Here is a 20,498-nt window from a genome sequence, read left to right as displayed (position 1 = left end):
TTTTAGCAGCTTCTTGATTATCTTGTTTGCCGCTTCGACCTGGCCGTTGGTTTGGGGGTGGGCGACAGAGGCAAAGCTCATCCTGGTGCCCAGATTGGCGGTGAATGAAATGAGCTCCTCATTGTTGAACTGTGTGCCGTTGTCTGTAATGATTGTGTGTGGGACACCATAGCGGCAGTAAATGTTTTTCCAGAGGAAGTGAATGACTTTGGCGGTAGTGATGGCCGTCAGTGGCTCTGCTTCTATCCACTTGCTGTTGTAGTCGATAGCGACAATGATGTACTTGAACTGTCCCTTGGCGGTTGGGAATTTTCCCATCAAGTCGAGGCCCCATGTAGAGTGGACCCATGGACCGATGATGACTGACAGTGGTTCAGCCGGCGCGTGCGGGAGATCGGCGAACTGCTGGCATTTGTGGCAAGATCTTGACACCTGCCGGGCGTCCTCACCAAGCGTAGGCCAAAAGTAGCCCTGTCGCATTGTACGATTGGCCAGGATCTGGCGCCCGAGTGGTTTCCGCACTCCCCGCCGTGGATTCCTGCCAACACGACCTTTCCTTCCTCCGGGGTTAAACAGCGGAGGTTGGGGTGAGTGAACCCCTGTCGGTAAAGCTTGCCATGCTGGATATTGTAGCGGGTTGCTCTCCGCTGAATTTGGCGTGCCTTGACCTTATCCTCTGGTAGTATGCCGCTACGCTTGTATGCAGTGATCTCGTCCATCCAGCTGGGGTTGATTTCAATGTTGAAGATCTCTGCTAGGGTTTTCGTGATGCTTGGCTTGTCAAGGCATTCCACCTTTGTGTCCGCTGGACTTTGATGTGGCTGGGCGGTTGCCAGTCTCGCCAGGGAATCAGCCTTGGCGTTCTTTTCCCTGGGGATTTGTGTGATGGTGTGAAAGTTGAACTTTTTGAGCAACGTTTTGACATATCCCAAGTATGCCGCTAACTGCTGGTCCTTGGCCTGGAAGCTGTCGTTGACCTGGTTAACGACTAATTGAGAATCGCTGAATATGTTGACGCTGTCAGCCCCTGAGTCAATGGCGAGAAGTAGACCGGCGATCAGTGCCTCGTACTCCGCCACATTGTTTGAGGCTTTGAAGTTGAATTTCAACGCGTACTCCGCGTTCAGTCCCCCGGGTCCTGTTAGGATGACTCCGGCGCCGCTGGCCTTGGCGCTGGCGGATCCGTCCACATGTAGGTTCCAATCCGACTGGGGATTTGCCTCCCCGACGGTTATCACTTCCGCTCCGGGTACCATCTCTACACCAAGTTCAGGCTGACGCTCGGTGAGTTCAGCGATGAAGTCCGCCACTGCCTGGCCTTTCATGGCGGTTCTTGGTTTGTATTCTATGTCGAACTCGCTGAGCTCGATGGACCACTTGCTGAGGCGCCCCGAGTGTTCAGGGTTCTGCATTACTTGTCTCAGCGGTTGATTTGTTAACACATGGATCGTGTGGGCCTGGAAGTACTGGCGGAGGCGCCTGGCGGCAACGATAAGTGCAAGGGCCAGTTGTTCCAAGGGAGGATACCTTGTCTCCGCTCCGTTCATGCCTCTGCCAGCGTAGAAAACCGGGAGCTCATCTTGGCCTTCCCTTCGGACAATTGCGCAACTTACCGCTGATACGGATACCGCTAGGTATATGAACAGGGTTTCTCCTTGGACAGGGACGGAGAGGAGTGGGACTGCCGCCAGATATTCCTTCAGGCCCTGAAACGCCGCCTGACATTCTGGATTCCAGTCGATGACCTTCTTGTGCGTTGTTTTGAGGAGTTTGAAGAATGGGGCACACTTATCAGTGAGTCGAGAGATGAACCGAGAAAGGGCGGTTAACTTGCCCTGGACGCACTGGACGTGCACCTTATACTCAGGGTCCGCCAGGTCAAGGATGGCCTGGACCTTGTCTGGGTTAGCCTCGATGCCCCGCTCGCTGACAATGTATCCCAGGAATTTGCTAGCGGTGACTGCGAAGAAACATTTTTCCGGGTTGAGGCGCATACCATAGGCCAAGAGAATGGTTACTATGATCCTGAGGTTTGCCACATGTCCGCCGGCCTTTATGCTCTTAACTAGCATGTCGTCCACGTAGACCTCGATGATTTTTCCCAGATGCTCCGCGAACATGGCGTTCATCAACCGCTGGTAGGTGGCACCGGCGTTCTTCAGACCGAAAGGCATGACATTGTAGCAGTAGAGGCCTTTGTCGGTGGTGAAGGTTGTGCATTCCTGGTCGCTGGGGTGCATTTTGATCTGATTGTACCCGGAGAAGGCGTCCATCATGCTGAGGAGCTCATGTCCGGCGGTGGAATCGACCAGCTGATCGATACGGGGTAGCGGGAAACTATCCTTTGGGCATGCCTTGTTGAGGTTTTTGAAGTCAACACACATCCGCCACTTGCCGCTGGGCTTTTTGACCATCACCAAATTTGAGATCCACTGGGGATAGACGACTTGGCGGATGAATCCAATGTCCTGGAGTTTGGCGACCTCTTCTCCGATTGCCCGGTATTTTTCTTCATCGAAGGCCCTCCGCTTCTGCTTGATGGGATAAAAAGAGGGTTTGATGGTCAGTTTATGAGTGATAATCTCAGGGGAGATACCTGGCATGTCCGCGTAGGACCATGCAAAGACGGAGGCGTTATGACGTAGGAATTGAATGAGTTCTGCCTCTACTTCTGGATCTAGTTGGGCGCCTATGCGGACTGTCCTCTCAGGGTGCTCGTCCGAGATGCAAACAACTTTCAAGGATGTGTCCGGGTTGACCGGCTCCTTCCTCACATACCTCTCCTCCTCATCCCTAGGGTCCTCGAAGATATTTGGTGGCGGTGCGTGGTTTCCCACCGTTAGGACATCATGGCGGCGTGTTGACCGTGCCATAGTCGTTGAATAACACTCGCGTGCCAACTGCTGGCTTCCCCTCACACTGCCTGTGCCGTTAGGTGTGGGGAACTTCATGAGAAGCATGTATCCGGCGATAATGCACTTAAGCTTGTTGAGCGCCGGTCGTCCGAGGATGGCATTATATGAGCTGAGACAATCAACGATTATAAATTCTGTATGTACCTCCGCCATACACGGACTAGTGCCAATAGTCAACCGCATGGTCAGAACCGAGCGGCTGTGTGACGTCACCAGAGAAGCTGAGCAGTGGCTCATGATCCTGGAGCAACTTGTTATTCCGCTTGAGATGGCTGTAGCAACCGCTGAAGATGACGTTGACAGCGGACCCGCTATCTACCAATATTCTCCCCACTGAGAACCTACCAAGAATGGCGTCGACCAAGAAGGGGTCATCATGGGGTAGGTGCACCCCGCGCTCTTCCTCCTCAGAGAATGTAATAGGTTCCCAACCTACCTTTGGGATTTTGGCGGATCTCTCGTAACGGATATTGCAGACTTCCTTTGGGTGATTAATGCGTGCGTAACGCTTCCTGGCTCTGTGAGACAAGCCCGTGATTGGAGCACCGCCGTCGATTGTGTTAATGCGGCCCAACGTCTCTACGTTGGCGATCACTGGTGGCGGTTGGCGCACCTTGAACTGTTCCATCTTGCCTTCACGGTACAAGGTCTCAATTGCCGTCTTGAGTGCGTTGCAGCTGTTGGTATTGTGGCCGCTGTCCTCATGGTATTTGCACCATCTGCCGGTGTTTTTGGGTTTGCCCGTCCTTGGGTATTTTGCTGGAGGAGGTGGCGGGATCTGATCCTTGCACTGATTGTATATTTCCTCGTACGAGGTTGTGAGGACCGTGAACACTGCATACCGTTGAGAAGACTCCATTTGTCTGTTGCGGTTATCTTCCTGGGTTGGGCTGTTTCCCTTGTGGTATTGATCCTTCTGCCGCTTGTTCTGGTAGTGGCCCTGTGGCCATTCCCTCTTCTTGTCAGTTGGTGATGCGGCGGGTGCCTTATTAACGGTTTCATGACTGGAGGTAGGCTGTGTGGCCTTTGCTGGCGTTACCGGTGGCGGTGGGACTTCTCCATATGTAATGAATTCCGCCTGGGCGTGAATGACCGCCTCACTCATGATATGGTCATATGCCGCATTTGGGTGATTGTAGTTGAGGTGATAGAGGAACGGCCCTTTGAGGAGTCCTTGCTTGAAGGCCGCCGATGCCATCGATTTGTCCAGATCGCGGCACTGAGATGCCGCCGCTCGCCACCTTGTGACGAATGCCTTGAGTGACTCATTCTCTCCCTGTTTGACGCTGAACAGCTGACTCGTGTTATGATGTCCGGCGGACAATAAGATGAACCGGGAGAGGAAGGTATGTGACAGTGCGTTGAATGAGTCAATGGATCCTGGCGGACATTCGAAGAACCAATTCATTGCCTCTCCGTCCAGTGTTTCGCTGAACAAGTGGCAGAGGGTGAGGTCGTCAAATCCCTTGTTGTTGGTGACCTTTTTGAAGGTGTCCATGTGGACGAAGGGGTCGGTTGTACCGCTGTAATGCGACATCTTTGGTGTTTTTGCGTACGCAGGCCTGATAGCTTGTAGGATTGCAGCGGTGAAGGGCCCTGGTCTGGACGTGAAAAGTGGACTTTGAGTTGACGGCGCGGCGCCCGACTCTGCCCGGACCAACCTTTGTTCCAACTGCTGCATCCTCTCCAGGATTTGGGCTGTTGCGTCGCCGGCGGGTCCGGCGTATGTACTCCGCTGGGTCTGCCTATGCCTTGGCGCAGGCGGATCACCCTCAGTTCTTGCCCTAATTTCCGAGCGGTTGGTGCGTGGTACCGACCTGCCTCCTGCTCCAACATGAGTTGGGGAACGGGCGGTGGTCTCATCCCTAGTAGTTCGGGGGGGGTCCAGCGGGACCTGCATCTGTACGACTGGTTCTGGTCCCAACGTACCAGCGTTGGGATGACTACGCCTTGTGCTATGCGAGTGCTCGCTCTGTACCGGGTTGGCGGTTCTTTCCAACGTCCTTTTCAGGTCATCAAAACGTGACATCAGCGCAGCCACCTGTTTTTGGGCCTCGGTCTTCTCTCTGCGCTCCTCTTCACGTTCTCTGTTTGCCTTGTGAAGGTCTGCCAGTGCCAACTCGTACATGGCGGCGAGGTCCTGGCCTGGTGGGCGGCTGCTGCCTGGATCCGTCTCACCGCCAGGGTTAGTTGGGGTGTTGAATAGTGCGCGGTTAACACCTACCGCTGGATTGGATGGTTGGGGGATGGCGGATTGGTCTGCCTGCTCATGGGCGTTTCCCCCGCTACCGCTAGTCATGGTAATTGTGATGGGATGACCTCTTGTTCAAGGATTCCCACAGACGGCGCCAATGTTAATGCTCAAAGTCTGGCGGTAGCCAAGCCTTCGTTTAACGCGGGTCCGGCGGGCGGACCGCTGCTCTGTATATTTGGTGATTCCTGCTGGTTGCCAAATGAAAGACAGGGCGTCAGAGGGAGACCGCGTTGGGCGGTCTTCACTTCTCCGATGCCTAAGTCAGTTGATGCATATAGGCAATAATAATAAATGAGTAGTTAATGCGTCCGTAATGAAGGGAGAAGAGAGGACCTTTTATAGGTGAGGAGAGGTCTGATCTTCTCCCTTGTTTTCGATGTGGGACTGATATGCTTCAGTTTCCCAGTTCCAGTAGCTTCTGATGCCGTCTTGGCAGAGTGCGTGGCGGCGCGTCAGCGTTGATCCCGGGGAACGCTTGTGCTCAGGCCGTGGCCCGCCTGGCTGCCTATCTGTGGGTTACTCCTTTGACGGTAGTTGGTATCTCTGGCGGTACGATGAGTGTGTCTGATTATAGCTAATTATGCTTTGCAACGTACATGTAGGTACAGTGGCCGATTGCTACCTCAAGAGTACATATATGAGTATCTACTCCAATGTGATAATGCCTGTTAATAGCATGGATATGTGGTCAAGAAGTGAAGAACCAAGCATCTTACCTCCTCAATATTCAAGGCAACCGGGCAGGCCAAAGACTAAGAGAATCAAGGATGCTTATGAAAAGGTTCAAAATGGTGTTGGGAAACTTGGAAAGGTGCAAAGGTCACTCAAGTGTAGCAACTGCAACCAAGTAGGACATAATCTCAAAACTTGTCAAAGGCATTTGCCTCCAAAGGAGAGAAAGACTTCTGCTGTTTCTAGGAAGAGGAAGGCAAATAATGAAGCTGGTCAAGGTTCTGAAAATCAGGTATACAACTTTTCATTGCACTTTCTTTGTAGTTTCAATTGCAAAGTTTAAAAGTTAATTGTGTGATAAAAAGCTATTTCATATGGTTAATGTTTGCTGCAGTCCAAGAGAGGTAAAAAGGGTCCTATGACTGCCAATGAGTTGAGGGAGAAAGTGAAGGAAAGAGCTCAATATCAAAGGGTATGTTGCATGCGATTTTTACTATCTATTGCACTTAAAAGTCTCATTCTCAAGTTAAATTCAATCTATTTTTTTCTTGTGTGTCTAGAAAAAGTGGGCTGCAATGAAGGCAACAAGCTTGGCAGCAAACAAATCTGCCCCAACAAGAGGGAGGCCTAGACAAGCCACATCTGCCCCAACTACCTCAAGAACTGTTCAAGCTACCTCAACCAACACAAGTTCAAGGCCTCCACAAGCTCCATCAACCAAGCAAGTTGCAACACTAACAAGATCATCTCAAAGGATAAGAGAAAATTCAGGTAAAGGAAATGGAAAATAGGTCTGCAAATTGATGAAGTGTTAGGCTGCCAAGCAAATGAAATTAGACATCCTTTTTTTGTGCAACCTTGTGTTGTGCCACTTGGTTGCTAGTTCTAATCTTTTGATAAGATGATTAGAGCTAAAGTATATGCATAATAGAACAGTTCTTGAGGATGTAATGCTCTAGTTTTTGTTTTTTGTAAACTAGAGGTTCTTCATTGGCTTGCTACAGATTTTATGGATTAATATGAATGAATTGGCAGATTATGGTATTTTCCATACTTTGGTGATTTTTTTCTATAAGGATTTTTCTTGTGGTAGTATGGTATTTTTCTTGGAATTGGCAGATTTCTGCAAAATTTGGAGGAGTAATTTTAGGGGAATATATATGTATGATTTGAAGGGAATTTGAGCTGCAGATGGGGGATGATGAAGCAAGGGTCAATTTGGACAATTTACTAGTGACATGGCATGCCAGCAATTGAGTTGGCATGGAAGGAAACGCCATGTCAGCCACTTAACGGCAGCTTTTAACAGACGGTTAACGGGAAGGACCTATTGGTCCTAAATTTCAAAGTACGAGGACTAAACGTGTGAAATTCAGAGGTCAGGGACTGAAATGTTTTTTGATCAAAATCTCAGGGACTAAACAGTATTTAGTCCATTATTTTACTTACTGGTATTGTTCTTGTCTTTCTTGCACTTTACATTCTTGCAAATTTATTTTGTTGTTCTTTATATCTCTTGCTCATTATTTTTTCTACACTTAATTTCTTTGCATCTACTTCCTTCTTTTACTTTTTCACAAATCATATTAAAAAAATTATATAAACAAGTTTATAGGGTTCATGCGTTTCTTCGTCCGCACCCGTATTGAATCAAGGAATCAGGGTAACACCTTATATTTGGGTTTTTTTTTACTTCAACAGTGTCTGAACTCTTCGAGGACTTTTGAAATGATACCTGAACTTTCAAAGTTATCAATGTGATACCTGAACTCATTTTTTCATATCAATGTCGTACCTGCGGTCGATTTTCGTCACAGAACCGTTAACTATGACCACGTGCCCAGCACGTGAGGCACAAACAAGGTTCTAAAAAACGCTAGGCACTAGTCGGGCGGTGACCCAGGGACTAGCGCCTAGGGGCCTAGGCGGGTTTTTTTTTTATAATTATTTTATGACATATACTTAATAAATAATAATTTTTAATCACCTAATATAATAATATGCATGAATTATCTCATGCTTTCTCATATTAATTAATAATGAAACTTAAAAAAAGTGGGCAATTAATAATTTAATATGAAGCTCTAGCTAGCTGTCAACCATTACATCACTTCTTTAAAAGAAAAAAGAATAAAAACAGACCACCCCCACCCCACACGTCTCATCTTCTTCAACTCTCTTCTAGTCTTCTTTCTCATCTCCAGCATCTCTCTTTATCTCTTGGTCTGCATTCTGCATCTTTCTTCTTTCTTTACTCTCTTCTATCTCTTGAATACTAGGTTGCTTGTTAGACATAGTATCGAACCCATAAATAAAAGCATCAAACCCAGAAATCTTCTTGAGCCTTGAGGACGTCTGCTTTGCTGCTTGAAGAATTGAAGACTGAAACTTGAAAACCCAGAAAGTATTCAAAGCACCGTGCCAGAGAGAGAGAATAGAGGGAGAGAGGCTATGCAGCGAGGTTGGTGTATAGGTTTCTGATCGGGTTTGGTTTTGTGTTTTGTGGAAGAGTTTAAAAAAAAAAAAAAACACAGAAACGCTTAATTGCCGACCGCTCAGCGCCCAGAGAGACCCGCCCAGCACCGCCTAGGCGGCCGACTTTCTGCCCAACTCCTAGCTCGATCGACTAGGCCAGAATCGGAATGGGGTGGAGGCACCTAGCTCCTAGGCGGCCGCCTAGCCCGATTTTTAGAACACTGGGCACAAAATAAGGGTAAAAATGACCTTTCCCACTTCCTTTAGTTCCCACGGGGTTTTTTACTTCAACAGTGTTTGAACTCTTTGAGGACTTTTGAAATGATACCTGAACTTTCAAAGTTATTAATGTGATACCTGGACTCATTTCTCATATCAACGTCGTACCTGCGGTCGATTTCCATCACAAAACCATTAACTATGACCACGTGCCTTGCACGTGAGGCACTTGATGAGGTTAAAAGACTATTTTACCCTCAAAAGTATTGTTTTTTATTTTTTTTTGCTTTTTTTTTTTTTAATTTTTTTTTTCTTGTTTTTCTTTTTTGACGTCTTATTCCCTCTGATTTGTCCCCTCCGATTGGAAGCCATGGCCGCAAATCAGATCTCACCTTCTCTCTCAACCACCCAACCCTTTCCAAGCACTACTTGACTACAACCACATTGAACTCAGCTAGATCAATATGGCTACCTTGCAAAAATTCAAGCTCCTCGCCACTCAATGCCCCGTCGTCCCCTGAAGCCCCACGCGCAGCCCATCCGCCAGCCTCGTCATCCACCTCCGCCTCCGTAAAACCCTCAGATTGTTCCTCACCCGCCCCGACCGCCGCTGATTGCCTCGCCGGAGTACCTAGTCCGATGCTCCCACTAAGTACTGATATTACAACCGCAAATAATCAAAGGCCGGTTCTTTTTTGGACAAATTGATTAGAAGTTGGAATCAGTGAAATGATCATTGCCCCATTGTTCAATAAATCATATACAGATAGATATAGTTATACACAGACATGCAGTCGTGGAAAAATCAGTTTTGGGTTTTCTCCCATCATCACCATCCTTCACCTTTTCGCCGCTGTTGAGAGAGAGAAAGAGAGAGACTCTCAGTCTCCTTCACTTTTGCAGATTTTGATTCAATTACAAAAACACGGACTATTTTTGAAATTCATGAACATATGTTGTGATGTTAGTTGAGGTGAGGAAGCCGAGTGCCACGACAGCGTGGCCCGCCTCCGTCATATCTCCGGCAAGCTGCACAAGAAGGTATGGATTGCCGTCGGCGATATCCTCTCTCTCTCTCTGATCCCTTTGTCTGAAATCTCAGGTAAATTCCAAGTCTCAGATCTGGAGGCCAAGAGTTGTGAAACCGTCTACATCACTCCGGCCTGCGATAAATTCAGAGAAGCAAAGCCGTCGAGCAAACTGTGCTTGGAGAACTCCGACGAGATGGAGTCCCCGGCGGTGTCCTTCCATCAAAGAATTGGATTCAAGTTTTGCTTTGGGTTTTGCATTTTGCTAGGAAATGTCATCATCCCATCTGATTGCATTTTACAGATGAAAAAGGAAATAGAAATGGAGAAGAAGAACTGAAGGTACGACGGGACACGTGAAGAACTAAAGGAAGTGAGGAAGGTCATTTTTATCCTTATTTTGTGCCTCATGTGCTGGGCAAGTGGTCAGTTAACAGTTCTGTGACGGAAATCGACCGCAGGTACGACGTTGATACGAAAAAATGAGTTCAGGTATCACATTGATAACTTTGAAAGTTCAGGTATCATTTCAAAAGTCCTCGAAGAGTTCAGACATTATTGAAGTAAAAAACCCTTATACTTTTGAGGGTAAATTAGTCTTTTAATCTCATTAAGTGCCTCACGTGCTGGGCACGTGGTCATAGTTAACGGTTCTGTGACGGAAATCGACCACAGGTACCATGTTGATACTAAAAAATGAGTTGAGGTATCACATTGATAACTTTGAAAGTTCAGGTATCATTTCAAAAGTCCTCGAAGAATTCAGACACTATTGAAGTAAAAAACCCTATTTTGATTTTGTTTTTACCATGACTTGTGAGTATCTGTATCCCATAGATTTATCAATTATCACTCGCACTTTCACATTCACTCACCGAGTTGCACATCACGAACACTCTGGCTAGAAAAGACGACACGTGTAAAGTCCTTGCATCCAAGGTCGAGAGAACCCTGCGGTCAAGATTGATCATTCCTCGGCCCACAATCAATTAATAAGAAGGTAGACCAGCGCAAACTCAGTAACTTAGATCAAAACCTCGCTTGGTCTCTTGGCCGCAAGTTGGCACGCTTGCGCACACATCACCAAGCCAAAAGGACATGTGTCAGTCAAGAAGACCTCGGTCGAGTGACACGTGGCCAAGACGATTTTTGAGCGAACAGGGGGTGAATAGGCTTAGATAAAAATTATGCTCAATTTTAACTTGAATAAAATTACCAAACTACAGTAAGGGGATTGCATACGTTTTCTCAATCCATGCGACCCGAATTTACTACTTTTCAAAAATAATCGTGAAGAGAGCAACATACATTCAACAACCACAGCGAAAATAAAAAAACTTAGACACAATAGGTTTTCTGACACAGTAAAACCCACAAAATGCGGGCCTTAAGTCGTGAAGGCCAAATGAAAAGCAATGTAATAAGTGAATATGAACAAGCACATATAGACTTACAACCAACATAAATAGCTCTGACCTCGGCTATTTCTAACTAGACTCCTCTAGACGGTTGCTTTATCGCCACCTTGTTGTTCTTCACGTTTTGAACTCCCTCCCTTCATCTCCTTGAATGAATAGCACTGACCTTGGGTTTTACATATGCTTCATTTGCCACTAACACCCAACTGAACTCGTGGGATACTCGGATATGCACTATAGTATGAATGAGATGCAAGTATATGTGTGACTTGCTAATTTACTTCATGGAACAAGTAAATTAGCAAATCTTAGTTTAAGCTCTAGGTTTTCTATGAAATGGAAAACTCTCTCAGTGAGAAAGGTGCACACAAAATATTCTATGGAAAGTTGGAAACACACATATGAAAATATTATTTTTCCTTCTACATGTATGTGCACTATTGACTTAGAAAATCTAGGATGACTAAAGTTCTAAACCTAATTGACTTCTATTAGGGAAGTATTATTCCAAAAATATATTATGCAATGAAAACTAATTTTATCCTAATAAAAAGATATGCATATTTATTCAATTAAAAACAGTTAATATGCGACCCAACAAATCATCAGTAAATGGTAGTCTTGACCATCAAGACGTCCTCCTTTGAAAATTGATGACAAGAATGCATTGACACCACTCAAACATACAACACATAATCAAGAAATAAAGATGCTATGATATGTAATGAATGATTTAACTTTAAGAGCTTCACAAAGATCAATCAGGGGTCTTCATCTTGTGTTTCAATAGCTTATTGTTTTGTATAGGGAATGCCAACATATAAAATTCTTATACTAACATATCCCATTATGCTTCCAAAGCCAATCATTGTGCCCCAACCTAACCAAAATCCTCGCTCATTGGTTATCTCTAAGGCCAATCGCTTGTTCCTTAGAGAAATTAGGACCAAAACCGTCCTACGCAAAGGATACGAAAGAACTCATCCCCTTTTTACATAGAATCCAAGGGGGTATCTGTAGACCTATTCAACCACCTCGCGGACCATTTAGATATTTTATGGTATTGGTTGACGCGTTAACACGCTGGTCACATGTGGTGCTTTTGTCCAAACGAAATGCTGCATATGTTAAACTCCTAGCACATAATATTTATCTACGGGCTCACCCCTGGATCATCCTATTAAGTCAATTCGCCTAGAAATTGTGGGGAGTTTACATTGAAAAATTTCGATCATTATTGCACATTCATTGGGATCGATGTTGAGGATCCAATTCCCCATGTACACACCCCAAAATGGTCTCGTAGAATCCACCATTAATTGACTTCAAATGGTCGCTAAGACATTGATAATGTGCATCAATCTTCCTATTTTTCTTGGGGTTATGCAATTTTGCATGCAGCCGTACTTATTCGTCTACGACCCACAACCACCCAACATTTTTCTGCATCACACCTGGTGACTAGGTACGAACCTGATATCTCGTGCTTAATCATATTTTGGTGCGCAGTTTATATGTCAATCGCGTCGTCACAGAGTACCAAAATGGGTGCTTAATGATGAATGGGTATTTTATTACACGTATTTGTATGCACGTGATTGCACTCTAAGTACTAGAATTAAGCTAATATTTAAGTTAATTATTAGGTAATTAATATATTTTTATTTATTTATAGATAATAAGCGGAGTTGCGAAAATCGAGAGAAAATGACACGAAAATGGAGCAATTCAGAGTTTTCGACAAAAAGACAAAATAGTTGGTGCCGATCAACCGTGGTCAATGCTATTAGTGAAGCGTAATTCCATTAACTTCAAGAATATGTGTGGAACTATGTTGAGAAGAAAAAAGAAAGAAGGGGAAAAAAACACAAGAAAAAAAAAAGAGAAAGAAAAAAAAATGATGACATCATCACTAGCAATTAAACTTAATTAAGGGGTGGGACGTATTCCCCTCCATTCTTTTTTCTATTCTGGTCACGTGCAGCACATGAACATGATCCTTGTCTTCTTCTCTCTTGGCCACAAAAAGGGTATGCCACACCAATTCCACGCTTCCTCTCTCTTCGAGCTATAGCCGACCACCCCCCTCTTCTCTATCTCTATCACAACAACCCATTTTCTATCATTAGTTCATCACCATTCCTCAATCAAATTCCATCATTTTGTTAAAGATCCGGGTTTAGGTAGAAGAGGGAGTATAATTCCAAACTAGTCATACTCACTCTCTAGTGTAGTTGTGATTAGTGTTGGTCTCTCCCTCTTTTCTTACCTCTCTTCTTGCTTTAATTTCTTGTAATTGATGAATTTCATTGTGGGTATGTTGATGGATTGTGAGTAGTTTCTTATTTGGGTGTAGGGCTTGAAGCCCTAGCCATTTTTAAAATGTAATGACATTAATTTTTTGTGCTTAATGAAAGTGTGTTGTGGTTTTTGTTCATGACTCTGCGTAATTTTGAATGAGACTTTGTCATAGAAGTTAGCCAATTTTATGACTAGTTCTTGTCTTCATCATGAAATTCATTTAATTAGTGGCTTAATTTTATGAGTGAGCATGTTGTCATGAGCAAAATCTTAATCTCTACAAATTGAACATAATGTCATTATATGCATGTTAGGAGCCCTAGTCCGGTCTTAATGTGTGTGTGATGAGAATGTGAATGCTCTAGGCCGAATTTACATTTTTTTTTGTACTTTGAGAATGCAAATGCCCTAGTTTGGATTTACATTATCATTCTAAGGCCCTAGTCCGGCTTAGACTTAGGGATTGTGACCATTTCCCTTTTGTTATGTGCCAAAATTGTGTTGTCATGATAAATGATTGCTAGAGTGGACGCCTTAGTGCCCAATTCCTTCCATTGATTTCCAAACCTTTAAATTTCTAGTACATTACTTTTTGCAAATTTTAATTTCCTAGTTTTTAATTTACTAGACCAAAAATTGTTTCCTCCAAATATTTGCTCACATTTTTCATTGTAAGTGCCATAAGGCTTTGAGCCTACCAATTTATTTTTGTGTGTTCTTGGCTACTTTTAGGCTTCAAGAGACCTAAGCTGTGTATATGTGAGGTTTGGTGTCTCACTTAGCCATTTTCCAATTTTATTTTTAGTTTAGTAAATGACTTTTGTGACCCATAAACCATTGGATTTGAGTTAACTCAAGATCCCCGAGATACAATATTTCTGCATTTAAATATTTCTCAATTCTTTGATGAATGTGTCCTTGTTGCGCGTAAGTTGCACTTAAGCACTAAATCAGAGGCTCAATAAAAGTTTTGGTGAGATCTCCAGCGACCTCTACGATGACCTTTTGAGAACTCCGGCAACTTCTCTGGTGATCTCGAACATCCATCGACCTTTCTGGCAAGATTTGTGGCAAACTTCAGCAAGGTCTCCGATGACCTCTCTTTCTCTCTCTCTATGTGACAAAAGGGGAGAGGGTAAAATAGTTCAAAAAATGAACAAAAAAAAAACCATTAGAGAACAAAACCTAGCTTAATTAGAGTTATCAGAACATTTAAAAGATTGATTGGTTGTTCAGAAATAATTTTCCTAGGCAATCTAGAAGATTGATTGGACGTGAGGTGTAAACCCACACAAGTTCGATCCCCGCTACCAACAATCTCTCATTTGGCTGGCAATCTAGAAAATGTCCTGCATAATTCCATACCAATGGGCTGGGCTGGGACACTGGCCAGTTTCGTAAGTCCTGTTGGGTTGAGGTCATAGGTTTACCCTGACCCTGGTAATGTAGGGAAGCCTCCCTCTTACCTAAACTTTTAATGTACCAAAAAAATAAAATAAAAATAAAAAAAAATTTCCTGTTAAAGGAAAATAACATTATGTGCCTTCGTCAAACTAACTGACGAAGAGGGAATTAAGGAATCAGTGATTTCCAATCAATCAGCATTTAATATCATCATTGTAATCAATATTTCCGTTGTAATTTCTTCCCTATATAAAGGGGCTATGAAATGAAATGAGTAGACCAATTTCAATTGTCATTTTACTTTAACACGTTATCAGCACGCTCAGAGCCAATAGCCAAGAAAAAAATAATTTTCTAATTTCTTTCTTCTTTCCGTTGAAAAATGAACTCAAACCCTAAAAGAGAACAAAAAAAACTCTCTTCCTTTTTCTCTTCTGCCGCCACCAATAAAAAATAAATTCCCTAGGCCTCTCCGGCCGAGCACCCGGCCAAGCACGCACAGGCTCGCTGCCTAAACCCACCACCGAGCCTAGCAGCCCAGTCACAGTAGCATCTCCACCGGCTCTGCTGCACCGCCCTTCAGCCTGCCCACCGGCGCAAACCCACCTCTCTACTGCCCCGAACCGGCCTCACCTGCGCACAACCCAGCGCGCCGCCTCCACTGCCGGATCTCCGAACTGCAGCAACAGCCTCCCACCTGCTCAGCCTAGCCGAAAGCATCCTCAGCGGATCCCAGCGCCCCCGACCCAACGCACTGCTGTGCACCACCGTCCAGACCGGCCTCTAGATCCTCCTTCCGGACAGCAGCCCCGCACCCTGCAGCAGATCTCAGACCCGGCTGCATCACTTCGATCCCAAATCGGCGTTAGCCCATCAGCTCGCTGCCCCACCTTGCAGTCGCTGCCTCCAGCCCACTGGCCTCCAGCGTGCATCCCACAGCCGGCCAGACCCCCTGCACTTCAAGAGAGAAGAGAGAAAGAAAAAAAAGGAAAAACTGTGACCCGACCCAAAGAAAAGGACCCGGTCCAATCCCAAAAAAAAAAAAAAAAAAAACTGACCCGGTCCAATTGTCAAAAAAAAAAAAAGTAGGCCCAGAAACAAAAAGAAAAAGAAAAAAAAAACAGAGAAAGAAAAGAAAAAAACAGGAGAAGGCCCAAAGTAAAGATCAGGCCCAGAGAAAAAAAAAAGTGCTAATTCTCAGCCCAAATCAGCAGGCCCAGCAGAACCCGAAAAAAAAAAACATCGCTACGCACGCCTGCATCAACACGCGCGTGCGCTAGGACTGTTTTATTTTCTCGAATCAAGTATGTTTTCTTTATTTTATTTTATGATTTTAATCAAGCATGTGAATTTTATTTATATTTTCTATTTTTTAAGCATGCTTTATACCTTATTGTTTATACCTTTATTATATTTTGTTATTGAGCATGTTTAGTTAGATAATTTTGATCATTTAAAGTATGTCTTGTTATTTATGCTTTATATGATTATCTTTAAGCATGATTATATATTTTATTGTTTATATTTTGTTATATATTATTTATGAAATTTTGAGCATGTTTTGTGATTTTTATTTACGTTTATATAATTATTCCTAGGCATGCCTTTATATTATTATTTATATTTTATTTTTACGCATGATATATGTAGCATATATTTTGTTGTATATTTGTGCAATTTGAGCATGTCATATAGTTTATTTTTATATATGCTATGTTTTTTTTTTATTATTATTAAATGTGTTATAGTTATTTTTGTAATGCAACATATAAATTCCATTTTGCCATGATAATGAAAATTCATGTGCATTGTACACACACTTACTGTGATAAAGTATTTTCATATAGCATCGAAAAAAAAAAATGTGACCATTACGAATCTTGGTCTTGAAATCTAATTCATACGTTTGGAAAATAATTCACGTGGATGTCTTTATGACTGTGTAATTTCTTTATTCTCTCTTGTTTATGTAGATGGCTGATCCAACACAACCTGAATTTGACATCTTGGACTCAGAAGGACTTGAGTACCACCATTGGGTTTCCGATGTAGAAACTGCCTTTGTGGCAAGAGACTACACTGCCACCATCAAAACTCCCACTGACCCCAAAGAAGATGGACCGTCTGATAAGGTGAAAGCAAATGCCTTAATGTTTTTGAGGCGACATTTTGATCCTAGCCTACGCTGGGAATACCTTCAGTTGAAGACACCCAAAGAACTGTGGGATGCCCTTAAGGGACGTTTTGGGAACATTCATGACACCTTGCTCCCAGAACTGACCGTTCAGTGGAATGAAATCCGCTTGCTTGACTACAAAAGGGTCAATGACTTCAACAAGGACATGTTGCGCCTAAAGACACGTCTAAAATTTCTGTGGAAAGGAACTCACAGAAGATGATATGATCCAGAAGACTCTTTCCACTTTTCCTACTTCAGCAATTATACTAGCGAACCAGTATAGGCTGGAGTATGACAACAAATGAATCACAACCTTCAATAAGCTGATCAACCTACTGCAAGTGGCTGAGAGGCATAATGAGGTTCTTTTGAACAACAATATTGCCAGGCTTGTTGGGACAAAGAAAATTTCCGAAGCTAATTATGGCAAAGTGAAAGGTGGAAAGAACCCCAATGCAAAGGGAGTTGGACGTGCTGATCCCTACCCACGTGGCAACAATGCACCACGTGGCAAGGGACGTGAGGGTCGTGGTATGGGCCGTGGAGGCCCTCCCAATGTGTGGTGCAGAGATGGTGGTGCTGGACCTAGTGGTCATGGAAACAAGGTGCAAAGGGCACCTAAGAACCCTTCAGTCAAACAGGGTAGAGTTGGCAATGAACCATGCTATAGGTGTGTGGAGTCATGGGGCATTGGTACAAGAACTGCCAAGCAAGCAACAGAGTAGCAGCCAATTACAAGAGGTATATCGAGTCTAAAGAACAAGAGGCTCACTATATGGAAGAAGGAGGCCATGACCCAGACGTCAACCTCACAATTGCATACTTCAATGGCAACAAAAACTTGTTCAGTCAATGGATGCTTCAGATTTTGACTGATCTTCTTTATTTATTTTATTTTCCAAAAACAGTTGTGAAGGCATAATGCCTCATTTTTAATTAGACTATTACTTGGTCTTAAAGTTTATTTCAATAATAGTTTGATGAATTAGATTTCTGAACAAGACCTTGATTTGATTATCGTTGGCTTATTAATAAATTTCGGATTTTATTTTGAAGCATTGAATTTATTCAATTTTTATTTACTACACATCTTCACATGGTTCGAAAAAGCACTATAAAGATGTAAAGCAATACGTCTAGAACAAAAAAAAAATTATTAGAATGAAAAAAAAAATTATCATTCTACTAAAATAGACATGCTCTGAAGAATATGAGTTATATTTTCTAAATTCATTAATAATACCTCCCATTTATTTGTAGGAATGAATCGAGAAGAACTTGAGTGCTTAGTTGATAGTGGGACTACCCACACAATATTAAGGAATAGGCAATTATTCATTGAATTAATAGCTTATAATTCCTCTGTGATTTGATGATTGGATCATCACAAGTAATAAAAGGGCGAGGAAATGCCAAATTTTTGATACCTAATGGCACAACATTTAAAGTCACAAACGCTCTATATGCACCAAGAGCTAATCGAACCTTGTTAAGTTTCAATGATATTCATGTCAGCGGTTATCATGTTAAGTTTCAATGATATTCATGTCAGCGGTTATCATGTAGAAACACACTGTGAGAATGGAACTGAATACCTTTATATTACCTCTAATGAATGTGGAAGGAAACGCATTTTAGAGAAACTTATGAGTCAATCTAGTAGACTGTAGCTCACTACGATTCGGATCATTGAATCATATGCTGTCACCAACAATGAAATGTGAGACACTGCTCATACAGGCTTTGGCATAACCCCCTAGGGCACCCCGGTCGTGACATGATGATCCGTATTTTAAAGAACTCACACAGACATCCCTTCTTTCGAGTGAAAAATAAAATGGGAGGAAAATCCGCCATACTGCAAGGTGTCAATCCTAGTATTGCTCAAATGCAGCCATTGCCTTCTGAAGTACCAGAAGCACTACCTCGCCTCATTGACTATTTCAAAGGCACATCACTCATTTTGCAAAGCCTGCTCTTTAGCAAAAACAGGATCGAGACCTTCCTATGCTAAAGATACAAAACAAAACATTCCATTCTTACAAAGGATACAAGGAGATATCTGTGGACCTATCCATCCAGAATGCGGACTATTCAAGTACTTTATGGTTTTGGTGGATGCCTCGACACGCTGGTCACATGTCGTTTTATTGTCCACAAGAAATACTGCATTTGCAAAACTCCTAGCATAGATTATACGCTTAAGGGCTCACCACCCTGATCACCCCATCAAGTCTATAAGGCTTGATAATGCTGGAGAGTTTACATCAAAAGCATTTGATGATTATTGCATGTCTATTGGGATCAATGTAGAGCATCCTGTACCCCATGTGCATACACAAAATGGTCTCGCAGAAGCCACCATCAAAAGGCTACGGATGGTGGCTAGGGCATTGGTTATGCTCACCAACCTGCCTATATCTGCATGGGGTTATGCAATATTGCACATAGCTTTACTTATTCATTTCAGACCCACTGCTAGCCAACCATTTTCTGCGTACCAGTTGGTAACTGGATATGAGCCTGACACTTCGCACTTAAGCATATTTGGTTGCGCAGTATATGTGCCTATTGCGCCCCCACAGCGCACCAAAATGGGTCCTCAGAGACGATTAAGTATTTATGTTGGATACGAATCTCCAACAATTATCCGCTACTTGGAACCCTTGACAGGCGATCTCTTCACCGCTAGATTTGCGGATTGTCACTTTGATGAGACAGTCTTCCAAGGGAACGACAGGAATTGTCGTGGTTTGTCCCCACTATCTCATTTTGATCCCCGCACTTCACAATGTGAAAGTGAAGTGAAAAGAATAATCGATCTTCAGAACGTACCAGATTTGATGCCTGATGCGTTTACTGATATCGCAAAAGTGACGAGATCACATATACTAGCTGCAAATGTGCCTGCAAGGTTAGAAGTCCCCAACAAGGGGCACGGTACCGTAGATAGAGGCACTGCAACCACACTTAGTAGAGGTGTGGTTGAGGCCGTAGCTCCCCAAAGGAAGTGGGGGAGGTCACTTGGTTAGATTGACACTCACCCAAGGAAGAAGAGGGCGAGTAAGGCACAAACCGATCCATTAATCATCAATGTAGAGAATCTCTCTCATGAGATTGTCTCTGATTATAGTTATGTCTGGAGGACGCTCCGATGTTTGAAATGATTCCAGAGAACAAAGAAATCTCAATGGATTATGAGAGTGCGTATGAGTTGATAGAAAGATCTTCCATACACATTGATGATGTATTTTCATACACTGTTGCTCAAGAAATCATAGAGCACGACGATATCGAACCATGCTCTGTTGCAGAATGTCAACAAAGAGCAGATTGGCCTAAATGGAAAGAAGCAATCCAGGCAGAATTAGATTCTCTGACAAAGAGACAGGTATTTGGTCCGGTAGTGCTAACCCCACTAAGTGTAAAGCCTGTAGGACATAAATGAATCTTTGTCAGAAAGCGTAACGAGAAGAATGAAGTCCTGAAGTACAAGGCTCACCTTGTGGCGCAAGGTTTCTCACAACGCCCTAGAATTGACTACGAGGAGACATACTCTCCCGTAATAGACGTTATAAAGTTTCGCTACTTAGTTAGCTTAGTAGTTTCCGAAAGATTGGAAATGCAACTCAT

This window comes from Rosa rugosa, chromosome 6 (genome assembly GCF_958449725.1).
Source record: "Rosa rugosa chromosome 6, drRosRugo1.1, whole genome shotgun sequence".
NCBI classification, from domain to species: Eukaryota; Viridiplantae; Streptophyta; class Magnoliopsida; order Rosales; family Rosaceae; genus Rosa; species Rosa rugosa.
Note: the sequence above shows the minus strand (reverse complement) of the source record.